The sequence below is a fragment of the Helianthus annuus genome, chromosome 3, assembly GCF_002127325.2.
Source record: "Helianthus annuus cultivar XRQ/B chromosome 3, HanXRQr2.0-SUNRISE, whole genome shotgun sequence".
Taxonomy (NCBI): domain Eukaryota; kingdom Viridiplantae; phylum Streptophyta; class Magnoliopsida; order Asterales; family Asteraceae; genus Helianthus; species Helianthus annuus.
This window is the reverse complement of record NC_035435.2, coordinates 14,847,991-14,854,935: the sequence shown is the minus strand read 5'-3', so window position 1 is coordinate 14,854,935 and position 6,945 is coordinate 14,847,991. Positions and strand designations below refer to the sequence as shown.

General features: G+C 40.4%; 1 non-coding gene across 1 annotated transcript; it reads left to right on the top strand.

Moving 5' to 3' along the window:
• Positions 1–6,538: 6,538 nt before the first annotated feature.
• On the top strand, positions 6,539–6,645 carry LOC118490962. The gene has a single exon (XR_004890187.1). It is a non-coding gene; the product is annotated as a small nucleolar RNA R71 (small nucleolar RNA).
• The last annotated feature ends 300 nt before the right edge of the window (positions 6,646–6,945 follow it).

The following is a 6,945-nucleotide window of genomic DNA, read 5'->3' as shown; positions in this document are numbered from 1 at the left end:
GAACAGAGTTGCTGAAAGGAAGAATAGAGCCCTTATCGAGGCTGCAAGAACCCTTCTCTCAGAATCCAAATTGCCCATATTCTTTTGGGCCGAAGCTGTAAACAACGCATGCTATGTGCTAGGGGTGTTCAAAAAAATCCGGATCCGAAACCGAATCCGAAATAAACGAAAATCCGTATCCGAAATATCCAAAATTTCGGATATCCAAAAATCAGATAATCCGAATTTTTGGATTCGGATTCGGATATGAATTTCAAAAATTTCGGATAATCCAATAATCCGATATTCGAAAACTAATTATTTTTTATTAATATATATAGTATATGAGCATTATATTTTGTTTGAAGTATTGTAAAAGTTAGTAAAAAAGTAGTAAATAATTGTATTCGCGTGAATTTATGAATGTTTTTAGTTTTAAATGTTGGAAATTTATAAAATCGAATATAAGTTTAGTTTTAATCAATACACGAAACGGATTTTTTGATTTTTTTTTATAAATTCGGATATCCGTTTGGATATCCGAGTCCGTATCCGAAATTTCGGATATCCGAAAATCGGATATCCGAAATTTCGCAGGATATCCGAAATTTCGGATATGGATTCGGATATCAATATTCACAATCCGAAAACCGGATAATCCGATCTTGAACACCCCTAAATGGTACATATTTCACTAAATAAACATATATATTGAAGACGGTGGCTGGGGTCGTTGTAGAAGGCGTTTACGATTTTGTGGAGATGGTACGAGCGTTCGCAAACCACGGTGTAAGTTATACCTATTTAGCTAATTACACTAAGGCTTCCGGATATAATTACCTATGGAGCCTTATTATATGTTTCCTAATAGCATGGTTAAATCTAATCATTTTTTTTATTTGATACAGAGAGGAGATTACCCAAGATACAGCGCGCCCAACATAACACGGCGCGGAATTAAGTTTATAGTTTACACCAGTGCATTTTTCTTTTATCTTTACCTAGTTTTAGGACAATTTATTTTAAGCTACAGTCAAATACACACACAAACAATTGGCATACAAAATATGTATGTCAAACTAAGTACAATAGACAACATAGTGACACTGCTAGGAAACTTTAGTGACAAAACTAGCTTTAGGCACACTGGTATACATGCAGCGTCCCTAGACTCGGCAACGTACAACATGATCCTAACTAATCGTGGGTATCCCCCCGTGAGGGTCATTTCAACCACCAGCCCTACTCATTCGAACTCTAACTTAGAGGACCCACTTTTAGTGAAGTTTGAGACTGATGTGCGTGAAGTGTGTTATATTTTAGATGTATATTTAAGCCCTTTTTACACTTTTAGCCAAGTTTTAAATTTATAAAACACGATATTCACTAACACTAAACACACATATGGGCAAGTGCACCCATCGTGGACGTAGTATAGTGTTGGTAAGATACCGAGGTCGTCCAAGGACACAAGAGCTTTTAATACCGGTTTATCCTCAACGTCTAATCAAATCAAAAAAAGTGAGAAAAATGTTTTAAACTAAGAAAAATAAAAACTAACTAAATGCTGAAAAATAAAATAAAATAAAAACAGATAGACAAGATGAATCACTTGGATCCGACACGTGTGTTAGTATAACCTTTGATTATTTTCGCACTTTTGCACTTGTTTAAGAGATTATCTTAGTTATTGTAGTAGGCCCCTCTTTTAAAGGCGACGTTACCCTCAACCCAGTAGTTTGAGTCAGCAAGGATACAAACCTAAAGGGTCAGATTATTGAAAGATAATGAATTAAGTTATTAATGCAAATTGTGGTAGGCCCCGCTTTCGGCGGTGACGTTACCCTCGGCTAAGTAGTCTGAGTCAGCAGGGATACAGTCCTAAATAGCCGGGTTATAGTATTAATAGTAGTTAACTTATGAGGGGGTCAAAGAGTTTGGATCCCCGCCATCCAATACCTATGGGCATTGAAGGAGATCCTACTAAATTTGACCCAGGTCCCAATCAGGACCTCTAAACGCTGAACAAGGGCAAGACCCTTACCAAACCGTTCCCTTAACCCCCGACCAGGTAGCCAACATACCTCCATATAGACCGTGGAGATATGAATGGTGAAAATCTTTTATTTTATATAGACAGTAAAATAACGCCAAGACACCACGGACAAACGATAAGGAAAGATCACCTTCAACATAAGTAACTAGTTATTAAAGTCATTAATACAAAACCAAATAAAAAGTGCAAAAGATTAAAAATAAAAAGTATTATACTAAACACTTGTCTTCACCAAGTGATGTAAGAGACTTAGGCAAACATGGCCTTGATTGTCAAGAACTCTTACGATCAATCTTGGATCCCGAGACGACTCACACACTCTACGATGGACAATAGATGATGGTGGTGGATGATGGTGTTATGGTGGTGGTGGGTGGTGGATGAAGTGTGAGAGAGGTGGTGTGCCAAGGGATGAGATGGAATGAAACCAAGCACCCCTATTTATAGGCTGAACAGAAGGCTGGGCACGGCCCCGTGTCCGCTGGACACGCCCCCGTGCCCGTCTGACACTCTCTCTCTTCATTAATTGTAATTCGCAATTACAATTAATGCGCCTGCTGTACTTTCACCACGCCCCCGTGCCCGCTGGACACGGCCCCGTGGTGGGCAATGGAAGCTTCTACTAGTTTGTCTTTTCTGCTGCTTCTTGGGCACGGCCCCGTGTTCGCTGGACACGGGGCGTGTTCAGTCTTCTGTTTTCTCTTCTTTGCCTTGGGGGGTGCCGTTGAGGGTCCGGGCAGTCTACTTTTATTCCTTTTCTTGTATTTATGCTAGAATTAGTTGTCTTTTTGCTTCTTTTGTGATTTTGAGCTCATTTCATCCTGAAAATACAAAAGAAAGACAAAAACACTCTTTTTCCAACATTAGTACTTAAAAAGGGTTAGTTTTATGCCTTAATTGATGTGATTTATATGTTGCATTTTACACACATCAGAGACCAAACAAACTCGCTTACAAGAAGCACAACTAAAGGATTATCAGAAAACGCTTGATGAAGGGCATGTGTGGGTGGAAATAACGGCGGATTTCGAGTGACGCCTCAAGCTTGCGGGATTTCTAAAAATTCCTTCTACATATAAAGGCCTAAATTATACTTGCCATGCTCGTTACTTAGCTAATTCAGATCATAAAATGCAGCATGTAAAGTGTAGTAGTTTATAAAATAAAAGTACTTTCGATTGTTGTTGATTTTTAATAACATTGATCGGTACACAAAGTTGGCAATTGACCAACTTTGACTTTGAAAATGTTTACTTTGACTTGCATTGACTTTTTCATTTTTGACTTGTTTACCATCATTGAATGCTAGCATCATTTATCACCCATGACCTGCGCATAACCGTCGATTGCCCCTTTTTTTAAAAAAACCAAATGATCTTTAACACTCGGCCGAAGGTGTAGATTTTTTTTGTGAATCACTCGTGAGCGGCAGGCTTGCCAAGCAATCAATCCTCCTCCTTTTTAACTTTTTACCTTTGTAAATATCAAGAGGACTTTTGGGGTGAAGGGTTAGGCTTGGGTTAAAGGTGGTCGGTTGGGTTAGTTAGAAAAAAGGGCGAAAATCGTAAAAAGCGTCGGTTTTCGTGACATACCTTGTTTTTAGTGACTTTTTATTTTGAAGTATTTCTCCAAACAAGCTTTTATATAGCTTTTGTTTGTTTTTGACTTCATCATTGTTTTTTTTTTCATCACATAAAAAGGCGAGTTTACGAAAAACCGAGCTTGTTACTAAAATAAAGGGTGAAAAATAAAAAAGGGTTTTTTGTGGGTAAAAAGGGTTTTGGGTAATGAAATGAAAGGTTTAGGCTCAAAGGGGCTATCTAGGGGGATTTTGGGTAGGTGGTAAAAAAATGAAAAATAATGGTTTAGAAAGAAAAATATGGTTAGTCCTAATGCCTCCATCGCTTACTTACTTGGGTTTAAGTTGGTAAGGATCGGGAATGTATCGTCGTGGCAAGTTCTAGAGTTGTAAGAACCAAGCGGCTATTCACACAAGAAACGAAAAATGAGCATTTAGTCTAAATATGTATATTTTTGTGCTCAATAAAGGCTCAAAACTCACTTTTGTGGGAATGGGTTTTTAATGTGATCAAGTATATATAATCGAATTTTTAACTAGACTTGTTATGCCGTTTCGTAATTTTCTTATGTTGGTTCTTTGTTATCACGACGCTATCGGTTGTAAATTTGTAAAAATATAACCTTTTTAGAACTTGTTATTCCCAAATTAAACTAAGACAAGTAAATGATAAAAAAAATGAAAAAGTTTTTGAAAAAATTTGGGGTGTTTAGCGGTTCCAATAGAGTTTTGTGTAAGGCTTTTATTTAGGATTTGCAAAATTCAAGGTTTTAGCATCCCCTCACACTTAAATTACACATTGTCCTCAATGTGTCTAAAAATAAGGTTTTTGGTTGATTAGAATGTGTAAAAGTAGGTTAAAAAGCAAAGATTTATGTTACTGGCATCCTGGACACGGCCCCGTGGTGACCGGGCACGGCCCCGTGGTCAGGTGTCAGTAACAAAAATTAAAGAATTAAAACAGAAGCCTGGACACGGGGGCGTGTCCGCTGAACACGGCCCGTGTCCAGTTACCTGAACTGGGTGTTTTTCTGCAGGTGGCTCAGCACGGGGTCGTGTTGGTTGGGCACGGCCCGTGTTGAGCCTTCTGTGATGGAGATTTGTGTCGGGTTGCTCTGTTCTTCGTGCATGGGTCCATTTTTCTCGTTCCCCCTTTCATCCATTACCACCATGAGTGTGTTTTATTCTGCAAAATAAAACTAAAAGATTAAACTAAACTAAGGATAGTTCCGCGGAATGCCTCCGTGGTGCGCCACGTTTATAAGGGTCCTTGGCTAGACCCGATTCGAGGTTATATATTTTCTAAGTGGGATGCCTGGCGTCCCATGTTACATCGTCAGAGAGCAGCATCCAAGCTTGAATCAATAACCTTCATGTAATTGACCGGGTCGTCGTCCTCTATTCTCTTCCCAACTCCGAATTTCACTTCATCATCCCCATACCTCAAGGTGAGTGTCCCGTCATTCATATCTACCACTGCTTGGGCTGTGGCAAGGAAGGGTCTCCCTAGTATAAGGGGGACCTCGGTGTCTTCCTCCATATCGAGTATGACAAAGTCAGCTGGATAAACGAATCTGCTTACCTTTACCAAGACATTCTCGATGACACCTTGTGGGAATTTGACGGATCGATCAGCGAGTTGTATGCTCATTTTTGTAGGGCTCGTGGTTCCCAAGCCGAGTCTTTTGAACATTGATGAGGGCATGAGGTTAATGCTAGCCCCTAGGTCGGCTAAGGCATTGCGAACGGGCGATTCCCCTATTGAGCACGGAATCGTGAAGCTTCCGGGATCGATTTTCTTTTGGGGAAGTTTATTGAGCACGAGGGCAGAGCATTCTTCGCCTAAATTAACTAATTGCAAGTTTTCAATTTTCTTCTTATGCGTAAGGAAGTCCCTCATGAATTTAGAGTATTTGGGCATTTGGGTTAGGACTTCGATAAAAGGAATATTGACGTGCAATTGTTTTAACAGACTTTCGAATTTTGCGAATTGCTCATTTGTCTTTTGACGAATTAACCTACCGGGGTACGGAACTCGAGGAGCCTTGGTCGGCTCTGGTGATGGAGGAGAGTTCTTCTCCTGCAGAGGTGTCAGTACTGTTTCTTCCGTTGGCGGTGGCACTTCTGCAGGCCCTACGGTGCGGTTTCGTAGTGTGATGAGGTGAACTTGCGCCTTTGGGTTTGTTTTGGTATTGCTAGGTAATGCGCCTTGCGTTCTCTCGGAAAAATTTTGAGCTATTTGATTTAATTGTTTTTCTATGTTTTGAATGCTAGCTTGTTGATTTCTAAAATTAGATTCTAATTGTAGAAATCTTTCCGAGTTTTTCTTATCAGTGTCAGAGACGAGGCGAGATATAGTATCTTCGAGCCTTTCTCGTCCACCTTGTTGCTGAGTGAAATTTTGTGACTCATTTCTTGGTTGCTGAAAGTTTGTTCGTTGGGTTTGTTGGTTACTACTATTGCCGGGTTCCCTCCAACCGAGGTTTGGGTGGTTTCGCCATCCTTGGTTGTAAGTTCCCGTTGGGGGACCCGACGGCCTAGGTCTATTATCAATGTAGTTTACCATTTCTTGTTGATCGTCCGTTTCTTTCATGCAACTCCAATTTTCATGTGACCCACCACATCCTTCACAAGCCATAACCGAGACTGTTTTTGTCATTTCTAATTTTTTTATTTTTGAAGAAAGGGCCTCGATTTGGGCTTGTAAAGAAGTGCTTTCGTCGACCTTATGGGCGCCCGGGGCGATAGACTTATTTCCCCGGGGGGTATGCCATTGAAAATTGGTTTGAGCAATTTCCTCAATCTGATTATATATTTCGTGTGGGCGTCGATTACCTAAAAGTCCCTCGGAGCTAGAATCAAGTGTCTGCCTTGTGTGTGGCAACAATCCATTATAGAAAGTGGATACTTGTTGCCATATTGCGAGGCCGTGATGGGGACACTTGCGTAATAGCTCCTTGAACCTTTCCCAAGTTTCATATAAGGATTCCCCGTCCTCTTGTGAATATGTATTAATTTCAGCCATTAACTTAGCAGTTTTAGCAGGAGGGAAATACTTATATAGAAATTTTTGGGCTAGTTCATCCCAGGTGTTTACCGATCCAGCTGGGAGGGCGTTGAGCCAAGCTTTCGCTCGGTCTTTTAGTGAGAAGGGAAACATACGGAGGCGGATGGCGCCGTTTGATGCTCCATTGATCCGAAAGGTATCACATATTTCCAAGAAATTAGTTATATGTAGATGGGGATCCTCGTCCGCAAGCCCGTGGAAGGTTGCGGAGTTTTGGAGCATTTGTATCAAATGCGGCCGAAGTTCGAAGTTATTGGCTTCGAC